Raw genomic sequence first — 26,186 nt, forward strand, 5'->3', positions numbered from 1 at the left:
TCTGGCAGGCTGCTCGGCTGTGTGTATCAAAATGTAAAATATGGATACAGTGAAACCTGTGAAAGGCAGAGCTCAACGGGACTGCCTCGTTTTTGCCAAGTCTCAAAAGTTTTTCGACTTTGACAGGGTGCAGTCTTACCACTTTTCTGTCATTCTCTATTAGTGGAAAATATTTCAGTTTTCCTTCTCTGACGGGTTTCCACCTCAAAGCTTCTGGCTTTCACATGTTTTACTGTTTATCTCTTTACCCAGAAATTTCACTTCTGGCAATCTAGACACTTGTATCAAGATGTCTGTGCAAAGATATTTATTGAGCACTTTTTATAATCCCCACAAAAATGGGGAAAAACATGAACTTCCATCATACATACATATTCCTATAGTGAATTATTGCTCAGTCATTAAAAAGGATGATGTGGCATTATATAAATCCAGGGCTTGTTGTTGAGTGAAAAAACAAGTTATTAGCATGCATAATAATAAACTGTTATTTTTGAGTTGATTCCAACTCATAGTGACCCTATAGGACAGAGTAGAACTGCCCTATAGGGTTTCCAAGTCTGTACACTTTGACAGAAGCAGACTGCCACATATTTCTCTTGTGGAGCGGCTGGTGGGTTCAAACTGCAGATCTTTCAGTTAGCAGTCAAGCACTTTAACCACTGTGCCACCAGGGCTCCTTCAGCATATATAATAGGAATAATTCATTCATTCAATTAATATTTATTAGCCACCTACTTTGTTGAAACCAAACCAAACCCATTGGTTCAATCCTGGTGGATTCAAACTGCTGATCTTTTGATTATCAGCCAAGTGCTTAACTGCTGCACCACAAGGGCTCCTACTTTGTTAAGCGCTAGGCATATATGTCTAGTATATTGCATTGGGCAAATCTGCTGCGAAAGATCTCTAAAGTGTTAAAAAAAAAAAAAAGTAAAGGTGCTGCTTTAAGGATCTAAGATGCCTGACCCTTGCAAGCCATGGTGTTTTCAGTTGCCTCACATGCATGTGAAAGCTGGACAATATATAAGGAACACCAAAGAAGAATCGATGTCTTCGAATTATGGTGTTGGCAAAGAATACTGAACATACCGTGGACTGCCAAAAGAATGAACAAATCTGTCTTGGAAGAAGTACAGCCAGAATGCTCATTAGAAGGAAGGATGGTGAGGCTTCATCTCACATACTTTGGACATGTTATCTGGAGGGACCAGTGCCTAGAGAAGGCCATCATGCTTGGTAAAGTAGAGGGTCAGTGAAAAAGAGGAAGACCCTCAACAAGATGGATTGACGATGGTGGCTGCAACAATGAGCTCAAGCATGACAACGATGTAGGACCAGACCGTGTTTCACTCTGTTGTTATGTAGGGTTTCTGTGAGTCAGAATCAACAGTACCTAACAACAACAGGCGTATATGTATTGCTGAACAAAACAGCCATGGTCTCTAGAGGATGTAAAATCCCTATGTAGGGACAGGCATGTAGAGAAGTTTAAAGGAAAGTTCACCAGAATGGGGGCAATAATTATCTCTGTAGTAGAACTTGCACTTTTAAAAAACTTCCTTAGCTTGTCTTCTGTACTGTTTGAATGTTTTATATTGAGTATATAATCAAAATCAATAATGCTGTTCTTATTTGCGGGGGAAGTGGTTAACAATTAAATTTGATAATAAATGACATGTTTTTTCCCAGAACTTTCAGGGTAGAGTACTGTTTGTTTTTGTTTTTTCCACTTATTATGAGCCAATTTTGCGCCCCCCCCCCCCGCCCCGGAAAAGAAGAAAACACTTTTCAAAAGATAAACCATGCTATTTCTTTTCTTAGAAAATTCTAATTCCTTTAAAACATTGTTTATTGTACAAAATAGGTTTACATGCATATTTTAAGGGAAGCATCTGTTAAGATATACCATACATTCTGGCCCTACCCTCCAATCCTCGTTCTCCAGGAATCTCTTCAAAATGAAAATCTGGTCCCGTCATCCCACCCACACTCATGATTCCTGATCCCATCTCTCATGCTTAAAATTCTCTCAAGGTCTCAGGTATTTTCTCTTGGTTTATGTGTCAAAACAATACCTTTAAAATGCCTACAGAGCCCAACAAGTTCTGATTCCCATCTGCCCCTTCGGCCTCACCTCATGCTCACTCTTCCCCTCCTCCAACACCTTTCCCTCCAGCCACTGGCCTCCTTCTGCCCTTCATGTTTGCTTTGATCCCTGTCTGGCCTTTGCACAAGCTATTCAATGTCTGTAATGTTGTTTCCTTCTGTCTCCACATTTATCCTTAGATCATTTCCGTAGAGAAGCTTTCCCTCACCACCCACACCCCAGCCATTCAAATATTCTGGTACCAAATCCTCATAGCATTCTTTAACTCGCCTTCACAGCACTTGACACAACTGCAGTTTTTAAATATGTGTATTTGATTATTGTGTATTCTCCATTAAATTGAAAGCTGCATCGGTACAGGGACCATTTCTGGGTTCTCTCAATATTGTATTTGCTGTGTCTAGAAACAGTGACTGGGGCACAGTGGATAAATCAGTAAGGATTTGTTGAATGAATGAATATATGAACACGCAAATGTGCATGCACTTTTTAGCTATACCTAGGAGCGTTAGTGGTGCAGTGGCTAAGAGCTTGGCTGCTAACCAAACGGTCTGACGTTTGAATCCACCTGGAGACCCCGTGAGGCAGTTCTGGTTTGTCCTATAGGCTCGCTGTGAGTTGGAATTGACTGGACGGAAATGGGTTTTTTTTTTTTTTTTTTTTTTTTTGGTTTAGCTATAAGTAGGAACATAGAAACTTGAACAAAACATAGGTCAGAATTTTACCAAAGACACCAGTAGAACAGAAATACACTATGATCAATTTTAAATGTTAATAACATGCTATATAATTTAAAGCATTTCCATAAGTTTACAGTTGTTTAAAAAGGTTTTTAAAAGAAAGCAACTGAATAAAAATGATCAAAACTTATTAGATCATTAAAAATATACACAAAACATTGCTTTATTTGTAAAATAATACTTTTAAAATTTTTGAAAATTCTAAATTTAATGTTAGGTAAATATTTTGTGGTTTCAGTTTCTCTATAATTAATCACAAATAGGAGTTGGCTTACTGTATTATTCTCAGAGAGATGAAATAGAGGAAAAAGTGCCTCCTTTGTACATATAAATGTACAAAAACAGATTCTTTTTACAATATGAGTTTTCATATAGGCTACAAAGAATGGGAACAAAGGAGTAGGGGGATGATATTTTATGGAAAACTGAATTGTTATTAAAGCCACTTATACCTTACGGATTTATGTTGATTAGGAGATCCATCCGAAATACTCAGTTTACAGATGCTGTGTACTTCATAGATTTATTTCCCCTGTAGCTCAGTTAGCTGGGCTCTGTTCAGTAGCTGTAGATTTCACACTAATCTACCTCTCTTACGAACTCACAAATGCAAACCAGTCACCTTCAGAAGGATAAGGTAAGAAAATGTGGAAGGAATGGAACTGCCAAGCCCATAAAGATGCAGTGCTATGAAGAAATACCACAAACCAGGGCTTTCTAAGCAACTCTATGCAATAATTTCAGATAGGGGGTTTTGGTTCCAAATAGGGTAACTCCCTCCTCCCAGAATTTAGGGAAAATGTCAAGGTCAGAAATCCCTTGAAACTAAAGCTAATGACCGAACATAAATCATGAACTCAGCCTTTACAAAAGAAACCCACCCATCCCAAAGATGGGATCAGGGTGGCTCTCCCATCTATTCAACATTGACGGTATACCCCGGGATTGGAATGTAGCTGCCGTTAAAGAAAACTCTAATACTTTCAGGTCTAGTCCAGCATTCTTCAAACTGGGATATACTTAGCCTGAGGGTATACAAAGAATTTCCAAGGGATATTTGAGCACAAGGATTGTTTTAAAGAGAACAGGCTCTCAGCCTTTAAACACCCACATGCACTCTTTCCAAAAACTGAATCTCTGGACCATGCCTCTCAAGCTTGTTTTCTCTTCCTGCCTCCCCTTTCACAATCACCTGTCTCCTACTTCACCAAAAAAAGAAAAAGAAAAAAAGCATACCTTTTACCTACCCTCAATCTTACTGTAATACATTGCCCCAGGATGAAAAACCCTCAGGGGCACCAGAGACAAAAAGAAAAAGTAAATGCCCCTAATCACTTGGTAGCAAACACTCTTGCAACTTGGGTGGTTTCCACCTTTTGCTTTCAACAGAACCAAAGGACCTAATTGAGGTGTTAGTTGTAGATCATTAAAAATAATTTTCAATGGTACATCACTAAGGGTTTTCTGTATATAACATGGAAGGAGTTGGAAGAATTTTGTGACCTACCTAAAACAATGCCTGCTATTACCATCATCCATTGTATTTTGTGGACAAACACTCTCAGCATATATACCAAAAAGGAAAAGAAAGGGAATAAAATTTATGACAAACCCTGTCTCACTCTAGCAGTCTCATCCTTGGCATGTTTTTAAAAGTCTCACTGAAAAATGCATCTTTAATAAAAGCTTATCTTATGTTTAATATTAATATTTATAACATTTGATCAAATGCACACTACTAACTATAATAGTAACTCAATTCAGGATTTTTTTTAAAAAACACTTATGGTCACAGGAATTTTTTTAAATTAGATTTAAATTGATAATAGACGTCTGAGTATAAATACCACATTGTAAGACTCTGTGGGGAAGGTAAGTGGAAATAAAAATAATAATGTAAATTTTTCCACAGTTTACTCATGTATATTTAAAATGCATTATAAAACCCATTGCCGTTGAATCAATTCCAACACATAGCGACCGTATGGGACAGAGTAGAACTGCGCCACAGAATTTCCAAGGAGGGCCTGGTGGATTCAAACTGCTGACCCTTTGGTTAAGCAGCCGTAGCACTTAGCCACTAAGTCACCAGGGTTTCCAAATGCGTGATAGTAAATGTCAAATAATTATGGTGTTTATAGTCCATTAATGGATTTTCTAAGATGATATAATAATTTCATTTTGTAGTGTCAATATTGACAATATGCCAGAAATTACATTCATTGCAACAATTTGAACTTGTAATGAAAGATCTCAGATGCTACCATAAGAATGTATAAGGTACATAGTTTTTAAAAATTACTGTAGGGAGGAAACTGATCTAGTTCATTGTTTCCTAAATGTTATTTTTCACCAATTGGTGGTGAAAAAAAAAGGAAGACAGTCTAGAGAATTTTTCATAAAGTTAAATTTGTTCAATTTTAATAACTACTTATTGTTCTTTTTTATGCAGATGACACAACCTTGCTTGCTAAAAGTGAAGAGGACTTGAAGCACTTACTGATGAAGATCAAAGACTCCTGCCTTCAGTATGGATTACACCTCAGCATAAAGCAAAAATCCTCACAACTGGACTAATAAGCAACATCATGATAAATGGAGAAAAGACTGAAGTTGTCGATGATTTCATTCTACTTGGATCCACAGTCAATACTGTGGAAGCGGCAGTCAAGAAATCAAAAGACACACTGCATTGGGTAAATCTGCTGCAAAAGACCTCTTTAAAGTGTTGCAAAGCAAAGGTGTCACCTTGAAGACTAAGGTGCACTGACCCAAGCCGTGGTGTTTCAGTTGCCTCATATGCATGCAAAAGCTGGACAATAAATATGGAAGACCAAAGAAGAATTGACACCTTTGAATTGTGGTGTTGGCAAAGAGTATTGAATATACCATGGACTGCCAAAAGAACTAAAAAATCTGTCTTGGAAGAAGTACAACCAGAATGCTCCTTAGAAGCAAAGAGGGCAAGACTACATCTCACATACTTTGGACATGTTATCAGGAGGGATCAGTCCCTGGAGAAGGACATCATGCTTGGTAAAGTTGAGGGTCAGCAGAATAGAGGAAGACGTTCAACGAGATAGGTTGACACAGTGGCTGCAACATTGGGCTCAAGTATAACAACAGTAGTGAGAATGGCACAGGACTGGGCAGTGTTTTGTTTTTTTTGTACATGGAGTTGCTATGAGTTGGAACCCAGTCAACAGTACCTAACAACAATAACAACTTATTATTATTATGAAATTATATCCTTTCTAATGTTTTTAGGCTGGATATATTTTTTTTAATTATGGTGTTAATAGATGGTGGATTTTTTTTTTTAATGTTCTTTTCGTTGTTGCTCCCAAAAATGTTTTAAAATATTTTTTACTAACCCATAAATTTCAAAACCCTGAGAGAATCGCTGGTCTAATGGAATGTAAAGGACAATATTTTATAAAGCAGAATATTCTGGATTTACTGAAGAATAAAGACAGCCTATTCACCAGCTAGTTTAATGGACATAGTCAGCAAGCCCTGGTGGGGCAGTGGTTAACATGCTTGGCTGCTGACTTAGAGGTTCGCAGTTCAAACCAACCAGCAGCTCCGAGGAGGAAAGATGCAGCAGTCTTCGGTAAAGATTTACAACCTTGGAAACCCTGGGGGGCAGTTCCGCTCTGTCCTTTGTTAAGAGTTGGAACCAACCTCATGGCAATGGGTAGTCAGCAAGCAGTTGAAAGACATTTTTTGAGCTTCTATTCTGTGTGAAGCATTAGGGTTTAATACATAAATAAGATTGTCCCAACCCTTAGGAAACACATTTCAGTGAGAGAAGCAAAGTATGTAAATTAATGATTATAATAGTTAAGTGTTAATAGAGATAGGTCCAAATTGCTGTGGAAACGTACAGGACAGAGTGACTGTTGCTGGTTAAAAAAATTGAATTGCTAGGTAAGATACATCCTTGACCAGGGTTTAGAGATCCAGATATGAACTTTGCTAAAAATAAAGGAAATTCATCCAAAAGAAAGGAAATTTTCAGTAGTTCAGTGTGTTTGGACTATAGGAGAAATGCTAGGAAGTAAGGTTTGAATAAAGGAGGGAGGAGAGACCAGCAAGGAGGCTGGATTTTGTTCTGAAAGCAGTGTAGAGACAAGATTTTTAAGTGCGGGAGTGATTAAGTCAGATACTTCTTAATAGTCTCTAATTTCCTTTGTTTTAATATTGTGACCATCAGACAATAATCTGATCTTTAATTTGACCGCTAACATAGATTCACCAACTAGGAAGAATTTCCTGAGCAAACAGCATAGATTATTTTGCCAGAAAAAAAAAAAAATCTCCTATTGAAAAATAATAAATTGGCAGTCTCTTGGGAATTTCATTAGTTTGAGGCAGTTCCCAAGAATCTAATATATTTTGAATAAAGTGATCAAGCCCAGTTCAGAGATACCATACCTACCTGAGTTGCAGATCGGAGACTTACGAAGATGCAACAAGTTATTGCCACCTCTTGAAGTCCTTCCTGAGAAAACCAATAGTACTTCTTGTAACAGCTTTCTCTGTAGTAGTACACTGAAGATTACATATCCATGAGCCTCCCTCCTCCCAGGTGCACTAAGAATTCCAGTTATGATAGGAATAATTTCATAAAAGATGCAATGATACTTTTAAAAATCCTTAGAGCAACTTCCGGAAATGAAGATGAAGCTCTTCCAAATGCGCGTTGTCATCCAACATGAAATTTGCTTCAGTCTTTGAAATGTTAGTCTTGCAGCAAAAGCCTTAAAAAAAAATAAAATAAAAGGCTGTATAATTACACCTCCATTCACAAAAAGAATGGTCCAGATAGTGTGGGTGGAGAAGGAGAAATTCATGAGTCCCTTTGCATAAACAGCTCAACGTAGTTGCACTACTTATACTAGATCAGTATTATCATTTGCCTGTACAAAGACAGGCAACATAAGTGGGGCAGGCTAGTCATTTTCCTGCTGGTGAAATGAGAATCAAATCATTTTGGCTTGGTAAGTTTTCTGACTGCTCTGAGATATATTTCCCCCAGGCCAGTCACAGTCAGTGTTGTACTGTGCAAAGTTATTATGCCTCACTGGTCAGTGGAACAATTAGGCTCATTGAACAAGTACAATTCAGGTACAGCCTACTTTTTTCTTCTGCTTAAGTAACCTGACCTAACAACTATGGTATTCTGTTGCTGACTTTTAAATATTTCAGGACTTTCAAGTTCATGCAAGAGACATAAATGATAAATTTGTGATTCAGAGAGCTCTTCCTTCTCACATGCCCAATGTTATTTTGGTTAATATATTTACATCTACAAAGATATCCACAAAACGTGAACACCAGCCACATATACAACTTCTCGTAGACAAGTGCAGTATATCGCGAGACCTTGGGCAAATTAACTGATAGCTCTAAATCCCAGTTTTCTCATTTATAAAATGGAGTTGTTAGTAACCTCATATAGTATGTTAGTAACCTCATAGGTTTAAAGACATTCTAATATATGTAAAGCACTTAGTTCAGTACCTGGCAGAAATAAATCAACAAATTCACTTATTCAACATATTTAAATATTATGTGCTAGATGCTGGACTAGGTACTAAAGGTAAAATGGCGAGCAGGAATAGACAGTCTCTGCTCTCATGAAGCTTACAGTCTATTGGGGGAGACTGACAAAGAAATAATGACACAACAAATATAGAAAAGGAAAAAAACGAAGACCAGAGAGCTCTTGAAGCTTATAATAAAAGGACTTGACGTGACTCTTTATGGTGATCAGAGAAGGCTTCCAGGGAAAGTGACTCGTGAGTGGTAGCTGAAGGATGATTAAGAGTTAACTAGGTAAAGTGGAGAAGAAAGATGACTTTCCAGCATGTGCAAAGGCCTGCGGAGGGATGGGTCACGACAAGTTTGAAGGATGGAAAGCAAGTCCGAGTGGCTGGAGCGGTTGAGGGGGAGCAGGTTATGAAATTAGGTGGTGTGAGATGACGGGAGAGAGCTACTGTGCAAGCCCGCAGGCAGTTTTAGGTTTGTTTTTATGATAAGAACAATGGGAAGCTGCTGAAGGGCTTTTAAATGAGGGAGGAGAAAGGAGCAGCATGAAGTAATGTGATCAGATTTGGAGGATGAGAAGGTCATCTTGGCTGCAGAGTGAGAATAGATTAGAAGGGGGACAAGGGGAATAGAAGCTATTACAAGAGCTGATGAAAGCTTGGACTACATTGGTAGTGGTAAAGGTGGAGAGAACTGGAAAAACTTGAGAGGTAGTTAAAAGGGAGAATTTGTAGGAATTGGTGATGGATTGGATATGAGGATTAAACAAGAGCAAAGTGTTGAGGATGACTAGGTTTCTTACACCATTCATGAGATAGGTAACATCAGAAGGACCAGGTTTGAGTAAAATTATGAATTTATTTTTGAAAATTTGAGATATATATGACATGTTAAGTAGGCCAGATCTCAAAGGATATATATGAATGTGTATGTATGTTGTTGTTGTTGTTAGGTGCCATCGAGTTGGTTTTGACTCATAGCGACCCTATGTATAACAGAACAAAACACTGCCTGGTTCTGCGCCATCCTCTCAATCGTTGCCTTGTTTGAGTCCGTTGTTGCAGCCACTGTGTCAATCCATCTCATTGAGGGTCTTCCCCTTTTTCGCTGATCCTCTACTTTACCAAGCACGATGTCCTTCTCCAGGGACTTGGTCCCTCCTGATAACATGTCTTTATATATATATATTTTGTGTGTATATATAAACAACAACAACAAAAAGCTAGCAGCTGTAGAGTCGATTCCAACTCATGACAATCCCATGTGTGTCAGAGTAGAACTGTGCCGTAGGGTTTTCAATGGCTGTGATCTTTTAAAAGTAGATCATCAGACCTTTCTTTTGAGGCACCTCTAGGTGGATTCAATCCACAACATTTCAGTTAGTAGCTGAACACTTAACCGTTTGCACCACCCATCACACCTATGTGTGTATACACACACATACATATATAATAAATATATATATGTGCACAAATAAATATATGTCATTTGCATTTAGGTGGTTAGTTTTTCATCTCTAAAATTGGGATACTATCCTGCTTTATAAGAATGTTGTAAGAATTGAGCTGGAGATGATGTTCATAAGGTGCCTGGCATATACAAGTAAGTGTGCTAGGCAGAAAGGGTAGGGAAAACGTACTGGGATCCAGGACTGGAAGAGTAATACGGAATGTCTGGAACAATGCTGTGAGTTGTATCAGGCAAGCAGCAGCCTGAATCTGGTATGATAAAGAAAATAGTGTGGCTTTTGAAGGTTGATCCCTTGATTCTGTTAGCTACTTAAATGTTTTCTAACTGAGTAGTTGTTAAAGCTGAGGCTTGGAAAGGGTCTTATTAAAACTAATTCCAACATTAAAGTATTAAAAAGAAGTTTTCATGGAAATTCATGAACATTTATCGAGGGTTATTAGCCCAGCTTGGTAAGGTCAGGGAAGACTTCCTGGAACTGAAGAGTAGAAGTTGACCACAGAAAGAAGTGTGAAGATGTGTTTTAGGTAGAGTGAAGATACATACACTTAAAAAAGTGCAGAGACATTAAAAGTCCAGTGGGATGAAAGAAGTTTGAAATATCTTGGGAGTAACAGAGAATTTGGGGAGTGGCAGGAAATGATATTGGATAAGTTGGAGGCCAAAGGATAGAGATTAAATAAGTGATGGGGACTCGCTGAAAAATTTTAAAGATAGTGACACTGATTAGACTTGGTTTCAGATACAAAGGCGCAGACCACAATATAGACCAGAGAATGGAACTGAAGGCTGGAGAGACAGAGGTATCAGTTATGATGCTATTGTGATAGAATAAGTAAGAGATGAAAGCCTGATGTCTAGGTAGCATTTAGAGAACAGTCTGGATTGGAGATGCTTACATATACATTTGGGAATTATCAGCTTATAAGGAGTAATTAAAATTTGAGTAAAGGAAATAAACTAAGGAGAACATGTAAAGTGAGAAAATATAAAACCCATACCCCCCCCCAAAAAAAATATGGAATTTAAAAGGAACCCCAGGAAACAGCATTTAAGGGACAGGCACAAGAATAGGATGCTGAGAAGTTTTCTCATCCAATAATCCACATTGTCAAAAGTTCTTTTTTATATCTACCTTAGATTTTTCATGCTGTAATCAGGGTCTATTTCTTCTTTTCACTCTCCAGTTGAGATAGAAAGCAGCTGTTCATCATTCTGTGTATAACAACCCTTCGTATGCTTGAATACTGTTATTAAGAAACCTAGTAGTCTTCTCTAACTTAGGCTAAATAATTTCTAGCTCTTATTTTTCCAACCCTTTAATCACCTCTGTGTCTCTCCATTGAATCCCTTCCACTTTCGCCTTATCCCCCTTTAAGTGGTGAAGTCTGTTGCAGGACGTTGTACTTTTGGGATTCACTTATAGGATCATGGAAGAATTTTGTTAAATTTCTTACATATTAGCTTTACATATCCCAATGTTATGCTTGTTTTGCTCCATGTTAAATACAGGATTTCTAGTAAACCATTGTATTTTCGTTATTTTTGTCTAACTGGCTAGAGTAAGGTTTTGTATTTATTGTTAACTTAAATCCCTGTTGATTGTGACTTTGCAAAGAGATAATTCTCAATACCTTTATGAGATTGAATGAAATAAATTGTCTGCCCCTGGCCTCATGAATCTCAGTTTGGGTAGGAGGTAAGAGCTCCTGTACTCTGTATACTTGAATTGGATGACATGGATTAAGTTCTTTTTCACTTCCCTTGCTTGTTTCAACTGTAAAATCAGATTAAACTGTAAATGTCAAGTAACTCCATTATTTCAGTTATCCCACTGTATTGCTCATTAATGTTCACTTGTCTGTCTCCCTTACTCCACTGTGAGCTCCTTGAGGGAGGAGTCTGATCCTGGTTATCTTTATAACTTCAGTTCAGTTCACTGTTTATCTCAAGGAGAATCGAATTTGATGCTTGTCCTAAATCAAGTGTGAAAAAGAAAGGTCTTGACCAGCAATGCCACTCAAGTTTCATCTCGCTGGTTAGCTCCAATTGATTGGTAGTAACTTCATTACTGCTGAGCAACGTGACGAGAAGGATTCTGAAGCAGAGTCCCGGCCCATCAAACAATGATGAAGCAGAGTGGAAATGTTTACCAGGGACATGGGGCATAGGAAAGGAGGCACAAGTAGCCCATTATTTGCCATTAAAAAAAAAAAAAAAACAACCAAACAGAACAGAAATTATATCTTCATTCCTATAAGATGTATTGGTTCCAGACTGCTAAAGGCCTGCCGCTGTGAGAAAGAAAAGAGCACTTTATTCAGTTTATAAATCATCGAGAGGACAACAGAAAATCTCAGAGGTCATGGCCCTGCTTTAAAAAATCCATCTACCCGCTCATTTTGCCCAATCGCACAAGGTCTTTTTAGTAGCTCTTGGAATTGAGTAAGTGCTTATCTGCATGGTTGCCACACAGGCTCTGAAATGCCATTACAAGAGTTTTGTTCATGGTTCTTTCCTTGAAGCTACTCAGGAAATAGTTTTGATTTGGCTTAAAAGTCAACTAAAATAATAGAGACTGTTGAAATTGAAGAACTCAGCTGTCACTTTAAAAGTTTCACAAGAGATCTTCTGGTGCAATTGCTAAATTGTTACCTTGACAGCATGTTGTCAAATGATGTATTAATAGACAAAGAACTGGAACACTAAAAATATAGTGACATCCTTGCTAGACAGGTAAGAATTTGTTATAAAAGCTGAACTAAGGTAGAGCAATTATTAGTTGGGGGTGTTGTCTGAAGAATTAGTAAATTAGGGATGTTGTCTGATCCTGTAAGAAATAGTTCCATAGAATTGTTAGTATATCCAATTCTAGATACCTTTTTTTTGTTGGTTTGAAGTCCTGTGCTTCTCTACTTAACATAAGCCTCCATGACTAGGTTTTGGAGAACAAGCACCTTAAAGATATACAAATCGTTGGTAATTCCAAATATGTTGATCCATTCACGATTAGTACTGCATCTAAACTCCACCATTAATGGCACAGATTAAGCACTCCAAAAGTACTACTTCATAGTAAGTTGAAAGAAAAAAGATCACTACTTTTCTCACTCTACATTCTTTCTGAGTTACTTGACCCACTGTCATAATTTTAACAATCATTTATACGGTAATAACATGAAGTCTACAGTAACAGCCCAGAACTTTCCCCAGAGCTCCCGACTGCCTGCTACATGTAACCTAGCTACACCTCAAATTCAAGTCTAAAATTACCGAAGTCATCACTTTCCATTAAATCTACTCCTTTTCCTGTATTCACTATTGCACTGGGTATCAATGCTATGCTTCACGATTGTCTTTGACTCTCCCATTTTCTAAACTTCCCACATCCAGTCAGCTGCCAAGTTCTGCCAATTATACCTCCAAAATATTTCCTGAATCCTTTTCCTGTTCTCCACCACTCTCTCTCATTCTAAATATTGCAACACCCTCTTAACTAGTCTTCTAGTCTATGGTCTAGCTTTGTCCATATCTTATCATTTTACTTCCCTACGTAGCAGTGTCTCCTCATTGTAAGATAAAGTTCTATGATCTGGCCCCCGCCTAACCTTATATTTTAATTTCTCATCATCTCTCTCTACTTGTCTTTTACTTTGCTCTCTAGCAATGGTGCTATTTCTTCTCTGTATTTGTCTGGAACACATTCCCCCTTTCTAGCCTCTTCCTCTTCATTTTGTTAATTCCTAATCATTCTTTCATAAAGTCTACCTCAGTTACCATCTCTTCCTAGGAAGCGGCTAAACACTTGACTACTAGCCAAAAGGGTGGTGGTCCAAACACACCCAGAGTTACCTCAGAAGACAGGCCCAATGGTCTGCTTCTGAAAGGTCACAGCCTTGGAAACCCTATAGAGAAGCTCTACTCTGCACACATGGGGTTGCCATGAGTTGGAGTCGACTCAGCTGCAACTAACAACAACAACAGGTCTTATAATGGTGGTGTGATTATGTTAAAATTCTCTTTTAGATATATGCACTGAAATATTTATGGATGAAATTATGTCTGGGATTTGCTTAAAATAATCCAGTGCAAATGAGGAGAAGTGTCAGCGGGGATGTATATGAAACCAAAGTGAGCATGCTTTGATGATTGTTATAGCTAGATGATGAGTCCATGCATGGGTTTCATTGTACTTGTCTGTCTACTTCTCTGTATGTTTGAAATATTCCATAATGAAAACTTAAAGAGTGTGGATTCTTTAAGTGTGTTCGAATCCTGGCTCTGTCACCTTTTATCCTTATGACCCTGAACAAGTTACCATGCCTTAGTTTGCTCATCCATAAAATGAAAACAGTTGTATCTACTCCATGTTATCCTTGTTGTTAGGTGCTGTCGAGTTGGTTCTAACTCATAGCTACCCTATGTGCAACAGAACAAAATGCTACCCAGTCCTGAGCCATGCTTACAATTGTTGCCATGTTTGAGCCCATTGTTGCAGCCCCTGTGTCAATCCATCTCATTGAGGGCCTTCCTCTTTTTTGCTTACCCTCTACTTTACCAAGAATGATGTCCTTCTCCAGGGACTTGTCCCTCCTGATAACATGTCCAAAGTACATGAGGCAGTCTCACCCTTCTCACTTCTAAGGAGGAGTCTGGCTGTACTTCTTCCAAGACAGATTTTTTGGTTCTTTTGGCAGTCCATGTTATATTCAATATTCTTCACCAGCACCATAATTGAAAGGCATCAGTTCTCCTTCTGTCTTTGTCCAGCTTTCACATGCATATGAGGTGAGTGAAAATACCACGGCTTGGGTCAGGTACACCTTAGTCTTCAAAGTAACATCTTTGCTTTTTAACACTTTAAAGAGGACATCTTTTGTGATAATTAAGTGAATTAATGTGAAAGAAAGTAGGAAGTAGATGTGTAAAGGAATAGAACTTGAGACTCTGGGGATGTGATTCAAGTCCCTGGGTCCAGTTCCCCAAGACCCAGCCGTATTACTCTCCTTATGTTTTATAAGACACTCCAGAACACTCCTAATGAATTCCCCTTTTTTCTTAGGCTATGTTTCTGTCGTTTGCAACTAAAACAGTTTCAACTAAGAGGTAAACACTTACTGTCAACCTTCTAATGAATTTTGAAACTTTTTTGCATGCTGGGACCAGCCAGTCCTTTTCTGGAGCTGTTATTAAGCTCCAGCTTGATAGCTTCTCAGTTTGGTAAGTTATTTGATATTTAGCTTAGAATTTGGAAGTCTTCCTCATCTTTATTGATTGATTGATTGATTTTTAATTTTAAAAAGGCTAACTTGATTGGTTTACAAATTCACTTAAATTAAAAGATTGAAGGTGGCTTTGGAACTTCCCATAGCTCTATATCTGAAATAATGGTAATTTGTTTTTAGAAATTCTCTAGACCAGTTATCTCCAAAGTATGATCATCTATTGGAGTATATGAAGAAATTGACAGTTTTTAATATAGAGTATTTAATGTAGAGATTGGCAATATTTTATGATTTATGAATAAATACAATTTGTGGGACTACGTACTCAAAATTTTTTTACTGATTCGCATGGGAGATCAAAAAAGTTGGGAGTGCATGTTCTCAACCAATGAGTTTCAAATTCTCCTTTATCACAAACTGGCTGACCCCATTCTTCCAACTGCTTCTTCTTCAACTTGAGTTTATGGTAAACCCATTGCCATTGAGTCAATTCCATCTCATACTGACCCCATAGGACTGTCCCAAGGTTTCCCAAAGCTGTAATTTTTGTGGAAGCTGACTACCATGTGTTTCTCCCTCAGAGCAGCTGGTGGGTTCGAATCACCAACTTCTCAATTAGCAGCTGAGCACTTAACCACTCTGCCACCAAGACTCTGAATTTATGATAGTCACTCCCAAAACTCTTCTCCTTCCATCTGGGGTTCTAATCCCACTACTTACCACAACCTAATTACTTAAAAATCTGGCCACTTATTCCAGAAACCTCCTGTCCTCATACCCTTATCCAATCAATCACCAAATTCTATTGTATTGTTGTGTGCAATCAAGTCTATTCTGACTCGTGGTGACCCTTATAGGAAGTCTATCCTACCCCCTAACTATTTCTTAAATACCCAGTAAGATGTATTATGAAGTTTCACTTGTAATATTGTTAATGACTCTTCTTAATTAGTTTTTCTGCTTTCAAACTGGTTTCCCTCCAATTCACTCTACCAAGCAAACATGATTATCTGTTTAGAACGCAAAACTAGTCCCTCTCTGGCTTAACACCCTTCAGTGTCTACTCATTGCTTTTAGGATAAAACTCAAAATTATTAAGTCCCAGCACGGTCTCCCTCACCCCTGCCTCTCCACCGTCTTCACCATGTTCCACACAAAGTCGTCTCCATTCAGTTCTCCTAATACCATGATGCTTTTTTGAGACCTTTGGATGTGATGTTCACTCTGCCTAGAATGCTCTTCTTACTCACCACCTTTCCCGATAAACTTCTACTTACTTTTCAGGCTCAACTTAAATGTCAGTTCCTAAGGACCCTCCAGAGTAGCTCAGGCCCCCAGCTCTCAAGATTGTTGTTATTTTGTTATTGGCCATGAGTCAGCTCCAACTCAGGGCAACCCTATGATTAACAGAACAAAACGTTGCCCAGTCCTGCATAACCTTCATGATCACTGGTAAATTTGAATCCATTGTTTTGATACTCTATCAAGCCATCTCACTGAGGGTTTCCTCATTTTTGCTGACCCTTTTTATCAACCAGCATGTCCTTTTCTAGAGATTGGTCTTTCCTGATGATGTGTCCAAAGTAAGTGAGTAAGTGAGTCAAAGTCTCTCTGTCATTGCTTCTAAGGAACATCCGGTTGTATTTTTTCTAAGATTGATTTGTTCATTTTTCTGGCAGCCCAAATTGCCACAACTAGTAAGTGAGAGTACAAATGATATCCCCAATACTGAATACAGCATCTGACGCATAATAAGTAGTAATGACTATTTGTTGCATTGGACAAATGTCTTCAATCATGGTTAGTTCTTCACTCTGTGCATTTCCCTAAATGATTAGTTTAGGTATAAGTTATCCTATTCATTCTCATCCATTTATTCTATAAATAATTGCTCTAGGTGCTGCCAGATTGATTAGTAGTTCTGCAGTTGATAAGTAGTTCTTGCTTAGGTTTCTCATATCATTTGGAACCAAGCAATTTATAAGGTCTGCAGGCTTGTAGCCAAACTTGTGTTCTAATTAGTGCTCTACAACTTGCTAGTTGTGGGAACTTGGAGCACGCTAATTAATTATATCTGTCTTGGAAGGTTATTGTGAGGATTAAGTGATAGAAGGTAAATAAAACACACAGCACAGTTCATAGCACCTAGTTGGAGCTCTATAAATGTTCTTTTCTGTCCAGTCTCAAGGGTTAAAGGAAAGAGGCTCAGTCCCTGCTTCCTCTGGGATATAATTCTTAATCCCTTCTCCCTAAACATTAATCGGAAAGGTCTCAGAGCTGAAATTCAAAAAAATCTCTCCAATTTTAATCCCTTATTAACTAAATGAAGCCCTGGTGGTGCAGTGGTTAAGAGCTTGGTTATCAACCAAAAAGTCAGTAGTTCGAATCCACCAGCCACCCCTTGGAAACCCGTGGGGCAGTCCTACTTTGTCCTATAGGGTCACTATGAGTCGGAATCGACTCAATGGTAACAGGTTTTGGGTTATTAACTAAATGAGTTCTTAAGTTTTCCATTCAATGAGTAAAAACTGGATCTGAATTTTGTACTCTAGGTTGTTATCTGGGTACTTAACAAAGGAGAAAGTTCCAGTTTTTCCATGGGTATTATCCCTTACTTCCTACAACAATCAAACAGATCAGTCTAGCAGCAGGATACAGAGCGGATTCTGGAGTCAGGGAGCCCATCCATTAAGCTGTTATACTAATGCACACAAAAGAACCCTGGTGGTGCAGTGGTTAAGTGCTCGGCTGCTAAGCCAAAGATGGGCGATTAGAACCCAACAGCTACTCTGTAGGAGAAAGACATGGCATTCGGCTTCCATAAAGATTACAGCCTGGCAATAAGTTAATGCACACGTAAAGTGATAAGGGCCTGTTGACTGGGGGAATTAGAAAGGAAGAGAGAGAAGGAGAAACAACCTGAAGGGAGGTCTTTTCTGACCATAATCCTAAAGTAGCCACTCTTTACCTATCATTTTGTTCTACTTTCCGTCAAGCACTTATCATTATCTGATCATTTTCTTGTTTATTTACTTGCTTGTTTCTTTGTTATTGACTGTCCCCTCCAGCAAAATATAAGCTCCAAAGGATAAGGAAACTTTTCTGTCCCATTGACTATGATATATCTGGTGCCCAGAAAGATGCATGGTATAGAATTGTTGTTAGTTGTTGTAGGCTCTGACTCATGGCCACCTTGTGTACAACAGGACAAAACCTTGCTGATTCCTACACCATCTTTACAATCATTGGTATGCTCAAGTCCACTGCTGCAGCCACTTAACCACTGAGAGAAAGGGGTACGTGAAATGCATGATCCCACTTATATGAAAGATCTAGAATAGGCAAATGTATAGAGACCAAAGTCTATTGGTGGTTACTAGGAGTGGAAAGGAGGAGGAAAGAAGGAGTCATAGCTTAGGAGGCACTGAATTTCTGTTAATAGTGATGGAAAAATTTGGAAAAGAACAGTGGCGATGGTTGCACAACATAACGAACGTAGCCAATGTCACTGAATTGTACATGCAAAAAAAGTTCAATTGGCAAGTGTTTTGTTATATATTTACCATAACAACAAAAAATAAAGCTTAAAGATTAACTAATATAAACTGTTTACAAACCAGTTACAAAAATCCAGAGAGGTTAAAAGACTTAGCCTTAGGTAGGTAGTTAGTGACAGGTCTAGAAGAACAAAGATCACTTTCTTCTGGTCTGGATTGTCCTCGTTTTATCGTTTTAACACCATATACCTGAAGAATGTGACTTGACCTACCCTATAATCAAGTGAAGCCCTAGTGGTGCAGTGGTTAAGAACTCAGCTGCTAACCAAAAGTTCAGCAATTTGAATCCACTAGCTGCTCCTTGGAAACCCTATGGGGCAGTTTTACTCTGCTGTATGGGGTCACTACGAGTCAAAATCATCTCGACATCAATAGGTTTGGTTTTTTGGTTCTATAATCAAATAGTCAGATGTTTCTTAGAGGACATCTCTTCCTCTTGCCTTCAATACGCTATTTTCAGATTCTTATTTCAATAGCTCTGCTTTATAAATATATACCATTTCTCTGTTTAGAAACCTCCAAAGCTGCTCATTACCTTCCAAATGAAGTTTGACTATTTCCCCTGGCATTCAAGACTTTCCCTAGTCTGGCTTTTACCTACTTTTCAGGTATTATATCTGGTCTGCTCGTGTATAATAAAATTACAAATTCATCTATGATTTGTGTCCTCACGTTCTATGACCATTCTCAGCTTTGCTCTTATTATTAAGTAATTTTTTTTTCAATAGGAGTTGTGGCAGGGGTGGGAGACAGCCAGATAGCTAATAAATGAGGAGGATTGAACCCTAGACTGTCAATCACAAAGGCTTAACTTTGATTTTGTTCACTATTTAATAGTTGTGTGGTCATTAGTAAATAATATTTTACAAGCCTGTGTGCTTCACAGGGTTATTGTTCATTCTTCCACTTATTAGTTCTTATTGAATGATTTTTTTATTGCATATTTCCTACCCATCAGGCTCTGTGGCTACCGAGCATTCGTTGGTGAACAAGATGGACATTCCTGTGCTAATGGGTCTAAGGGGGAAAAAATAAACTGAAAATAAATAAAGCAATTTAAGATTGTGACAAATGTTATGAAGAAAACTAGAGAGCAAGAGAGCATAATTTTAAATAAGGACAAATATGATCATCTTTTAGCTAAACTATGAGAACTAGTCTAGCTAATGGTGGGGAAATCAGTTTTCTAAATAGAACTGCATGTACAGACACCCTGAGATGGCAAAGACTTTATAATATTGGAGGAATTGAAAGAAGATTCTCCCCAGGAATGTGGAGAATGAGAGAGGAGAATGGCATGAGATTACATTGGAGGGTAGGCAGGGACCAGATTGTGTAGGGCCTTATAAATCATGATAAGATACATGGATGTTATTCTAAAGGATGACTGAAGGGTTTTAAACCAGGAAGTGACATAATTTGCTCTACTACTCTTAGAAATTCTGTCAATTGTTTGGGGATTGGATTGTAATAGGTAAAAGCCATTGGTTTTGGCTCAAGGCAGCAATGATAGAAGCCTGGAGTAAGGAGTGGCCATGTAGGAGGAGATAAGAAAAGTAGGTATACTTAAGACATATTTTGGAAATAGAAGTTACACAGATCTTATGAAATAATTAATTTGAACAAGCTTTGTAAACTACAAAATACTATATATAATTCGAGTTATTGTTATTACCTTTGAGTCCTGTCAAATTGGGAAGACTACATTAAGTTACTCTGCTACCAATGGCTCACCTGATTAATCCAATAAAATATTGCTCTTTGTTTCTTTTAAACTTGTTCCTAAATTCTTTTTCTTTTTTTTTTCTTTATTGTGCTTTAGGTGAAAGTTTACAGCTCAAGTTAATTTCTTGTATAAAAATTTATATGACATTAGTTGCATTCCCTATAATGTGATAGCACTCTCTCTCTTTCCACCCCAGGTTTCTTGTGTCCATTCAACCAGTTCCTGCCCCTTCCCGCCTTGTTCTGCCTCTGGGTTTGAGTCGCCCATTTGGTCTTGAGTATCTGCTTGAACTAAGAAGCACACGCTTCATGAGTATTATTTTATGTTTTATAGCCCCGTCTAATCTTTGTCTGAAGAGTGGGCTTTGGGAATGGTTTCAGTTCTGGGTTAACACAGCGTCCAGGGCACATGGCTTCAGGGGTTCCTCCAGTCACAGTCAGACCATTAAGTCTGGTCTTTTTACAAGAATTTGAGTTCTGCTCTGCACTTTTCTCCTGCCCTGTCAGGGACTCTCCGTTGTGTTCCTTGTCAGGGTGGTCATTGATAATGAGCTGGGCTGTTCCTAAATTCTTAATATAACAATTCATTTATTCAGAAAATACTTACTAGCCAAAAAAATGTTGAACTCAGTTTAAATTTATGTAGGTAGCAGATTTCAGTATAAATTCATCTAAAACATACTTTATATATTATTGACATTCAAAGATATACTTGCTCTGTAAACAGCGCTAAATAACAAAAGAAGCTTCTTTATCAAACTATGAGAATTATGTGCTGACATGAGCAAAGCCTGCTGATGGGAAATAACAGAACAGAATTATAATTTGCCCCGGAATGTAAGGCTACAGAGACTCTGAGTATTTTTATGTCTAAATAAATAACGATATACTCACTGAATAAAGAATGTTAAAAATAACCAATGTATAGAAATATATCTTTGATTTTAGAATCTTCTTTCACTAATAAAATGTAGTACAGTAAAGTATTAGCGAATGTTTCTATATCTTAGTAAATCTAAATGCATTTCCACACAAAAGAAAGAAGTTCTCTTCCATCAGCAAACAAAGCTTAAGAAAGAAAAAATGGTTCTTTTGCTTATATTTAACCTTGACATTCTTTGAGGAGGTTCGGAATTTCAAAAAGATCCAATCACCCCAAATAGTAAGAAAAAAACTTTATCCTATCTGCCTATTTAAAGTCCTAGCCTTTGTTGAAGGTAAATGGATTAACATTTTCATTGTTAGGGTTTTCCCCAATCTAGGTTTGATAGATTATCAGTAAAGAAACCCACCACAGCCCGTCTTAGCTCTCTCCTCCTTCCCCCCACCCAAGAACCCCTTTCTTTTCCACAATAAGATCCTTTGACTCAGGTTTTGAAAGCAGGGAATAGTCTTGTACCTTCCTTGTATCATGGAGTTTGCAAAGGTTTTTCCTTGCTGAACATCTTTTAACAAATGTTTGCCTGGTATTATTTTTAAGTCCAAGTGCCCCTTTAAATTTTTAATATGGAAAGAATAAATGATTTGACTCTGCTATTTTCCCATCACTTTTTCAGAGCTGGTCTAGTACTAAAGAGACCAAAGCAAGATTTTCCAGGGTTCATGGTTTTAAGCACCTGAGGGAGTGCTTTGATGGTCCCCCTCAGTGCTTCATGCCCTAAATTGTAGCTGGGACTTCTGAGCATCTGCTGTTTTCCGGTGTAATGTTTTTCATTGCTGATTAGCTGAATTGGCCCCAAAGGAGAAATCTACCTAGGCCTCCTTGAGGCATCCATGCATATTATTCAGGAACAGGTAGTTTCCATGCTGTGATCAGAACTTGCCATCGAGGCACTTTTCTTTCAAAAATATGCTGTTGTTGCTAGCTACTGTCAAGTCATCTCTGACTCATGGCGACCCCCATGTTCAACAGAATAAAACATTGCCCACTCCTGCACCGTCTTCACAATCATTGGTATGCTCAAGTCTGTTGTTGCCGTCACTGTGTGTTTTGAGTGACTTCCAACCTAGAGGGCTTATCTTCCAGCATTATATCAGACAATATTCCACTGTGATCCATAGGGTTTTCATTGGCAAATTTTTGGAAGCAGATAGCCAGAACTTTCTTCCTAGTCTGTCTTAGTCTAAAAGCTCCCCTGAGACCTGTCTACCATAGGTTACCCTGCTGGTGTTTGCAACGCTGGGGGCATAGTTTCTAGCATCATGGCAACACACAAGCCACCACAGTATAACAAACTGACAGACGAGCGGTGCGGTTCAAAAGTTCCTTATGCTAATCTGAATTTTCCACCTTTCTCTTGTTAAACTGCATCACATTTTTCCAAAAAGAAATCATAAATGTTTGAAATAATATATATTTCCCTGTCTTTCCTTAAAGAACTCTCAAATATTCAGAATCCGTTAATAATTCACATATGGATGTTCAATCAGAATGTTTTGTTTTTCTCTCTCCACTAATGAAAAGTTAATATAACTTTGCTGAGGGCACGGGAGTTTTATTAGGGAAGAAAGAAGCAACTCGTTAGGAAATGTGGCATTTTTTAGGAGTTGGAACAAGCCCAAATGGAGAGAAGCCAGGAAGGACTTGGGGCAGCATGGGGCCCTGGAGAAACAACAGCAGGAAAGAGAAACATGCAGAAAAGGGTGGCAATAACAAGACAGCCTTCACATTTCCAGAATTGCTCTATTTATGTAGAAAATGGGGATAAAAATCTCTTCATTCCACTCTTGTCAGTAATACTTCTAGGACCTAGAATTCACAGGAAGTAGTACACACGTAACATTTGACCAGGTTTTTGCACACTAGCCTGGGAACCCAACCATCTCTGTGTTTCTGAAAGAAAAATGTATTCTAACTTCCAAAGAGCCAACCCTCAAATGCATTTTTGGAATGCAATCTGTTTGAAAGTGAAATCGCAGGGCAGGCTGTGTAAGTTATCTTAAAAACATACCAACTTCCACCAAAAACTGGTTTCTAATGGGGGCTGAGCTATCTTGGATACTTTGTAAAAGGAGCTAGACCATAAATATATAAATGAAGCTTATAGATAAAAACTTTTAAGCAGATTTTTGAGATTTTTAAGAGAGAGCTATAGAATAGTTTAACTATGACCAGAGATCCTGAAAATCTTTTTAGGCAGCCCTGAAATCAACCGTTTAATTTAGGATACAGTTGGGTTTCCCCCAATTACATCCTGAGAATAAGCTCATCTATAATAAATCACATCTATATTTTTAGAAAATCTCAGCAAAAATTGTATAAATCTGTAATCAGGCCCATGGTTTATTATACCCTTTTATAGTATTTAGAGTTACCAGGTTGGGATGAAACAATTTCCAAAATTCAGCAAGTATTTGGATTTTTTTCAGTCAGGATAGATATAACTTAGAATTTCTACTACAATAGCTTTAGTCAAATCATATGAAAACTTGATTATTCATGACCAAATTATTCTATTTAATCCATCCCTTTCATATACTAGTTTATGACTACATACCCCAGTAAAGTTTGTGTTCAAGAAAAGAGCTAGGGTATTTTTCCTTTTAAGGACAGTCACTGGTAGATAGGGTGACTATAATTTATGGTCCAAACCAAGACAGTCTCCTCCAGAAAAATGTCAAGCCAGATATCAGGACAATAGTCATAAGCCAGGACTATCTTGGGAAAATTATGACTTGCAGTACCCTATTCAGAGCTGCCTTTTGGCTGCCCAAGTGTCCCTCCCAGCACAGCATGACTTGTGATAGAGGGAAGACAGCATGGCCAAGTACAGAGAGCACTGATCCAACTAACCTGGGTTTCCTCCTAGAGAATGGACACATCGTCCACCAGCTCTTTAAGCCATGAACCTAGGGGAACATTGGACTCCTTATTTTCCCTTACTCCCTTCTTCCAACCAATTATCAAGTCTTATTAATTTTACTTCCTAATTCCACCTACACACTCCACTACCACTATCTTAGTTTGGGTCATCATTACCTGTCACCTGATTATGGCAACCTGATAATGGTCTCCTGTTTTACCTCCTGACCCCTTCAGTCTGTTCTTCGTGTTGATGCCAAAATGATCTTTCTAAAATGCAAATCTAATTATGTCATTCTCCTTCTTAAAATCCTTATTGGCTCCCCATCATCCTCAGATAAATCTTTAGCTTGTCCTGTAAGGTCCTTCATAATTGAACTCTCATCTCTAGCTTCACCTTCCGTTCTTAATCACCTCTCGCCCACCTCACTCCACACTAAGTTTGGATCATATTGAATTATGTTCAGTTCACAGAATACACCTCCCATTTAATCATATTTTGCATAAATACTTCCTCTTCTACGTTCCCCATATCAGCCCACCCCACCTTCACCCATGCCATTCCTGTATCTGAAATTCTGCCTTCATAATTTATTTATTTTTATTGTGCTCTAGGTGAAAGTTTACATCTCAAGTTAATTTCTCATTCAAAAATTTATAACATTGTTTTGTGACATTGGTTGCAATCCCTACAATGTGACAGCATGCTCTCTCTTTCCAGTTTCCCTATGTCCATTTGTCCAGTTGCTGTCCCTTCCTGCCATCTCAGTCTTACCTTTGGACAGGAGTAGCCTATTTGGTCTCATATATTTGACTGAACTAAGAAGCACATTCCTCATGTGTGTTATTGTTTGTTTTATAAGCCTGTCTAATCTTTGTCTAAAAAGTGGGTTTTGGGAATGGTTTCAGTTCTGGGTTAGCAGAGTGTCTAGGGATCATAGTTTTGGGGGTTCCTCCAGTCTCTGTCAGACCAGTAAGTCTGGTCTTTTTTCATGAATTTGAATTCCATTCTACATTTTTCTCCCTCTCTGTCCAGGGCTCTTGCTGTGATCACTGTAAGAGTAGTTGTTGGTGGTAGCCGGGCACCACCTAGTTCTTTTTGTTTCAGGTTGGTGTAGTCTCTGGCTCATGTGGTCCTTTAGTCCTTTGGGCTAATATTTCCCATGTGCCTTTGGTTTTCTTCATTCTCCTTTGCTCCAGAGAGGAAGGGACCAATAAAGGTATCTTAGATGACTGCTCCCAAACTTTTAAGACCCCAGATGCTATTCACCAAAGTGGGTGTAGAACATTTTATTTATGAATTATGATATACCAATTGACCTTTATATCTACCAAGACTATGGTCCCCAGCCCCCAGCCCTAAGTACTCGGTCCTTCATAGTGTTTGGATGTATCTAGGAAAGTTCTATACTTTTGCTTTGGTCCAGTTGCTGCCATCATTATTCAGATCTTGACTTAGAAAAGACTTCCTTCAGAGACCCTTCCTCCCCACAAGGCCCCAAATCCCTCCTATATACTTCTATCACAGTAATCTCTACTTCACTCATCAGAGCATCTAAGCAAACTATGGGTCACTTCTTTGTCAGAATTCCCATTAGACTGTGATCTTAGTGAGGGTCTGTACCTCAAACAAAACTTTCCTGGCCTTGACCAATATTGTTCATGACCTTCCAGCAACTTGTTTTGTACAGTAAATCAAGAAAAGCTTCTACTTGCCTCCCAAATGCCCAGCCTGAATTTGTGCAAATTCCTAATCATGTCTCCACTCCCAGTTTTTATGCTCTTTTGTAGACCATAGTATCCCAGACCATAGTATACACCTAATCATATTCTGTCTCATTCATTTTTTCCCCCATGCTCTAAGACCTCCTTTAATGAAAATGAATTCCATGCACCTTACAAGCACACCCTAGGTCAAACAACATATGGAAAGGAAAATTGGCTTACTGCCACAAAAAATACCAACTCAGCAGATTTTCTCCTCCTCTTAAGTTTGACCTGATGAGC

This window comes from Elephas maximus, chromosome 15, assembly GCF_024166365.1.
Source record: "Elephas maximus indicus isolate mEleMax1 chromosome 15, mEleMax1 primary haplotype, whole genome shotgun sequence".
Lineage (NCBI taxonomy): Eukaryota > Metazoa > Chordata > Mammalia > Proboscidea > Elephantidae > Elephas > Elephas maximus.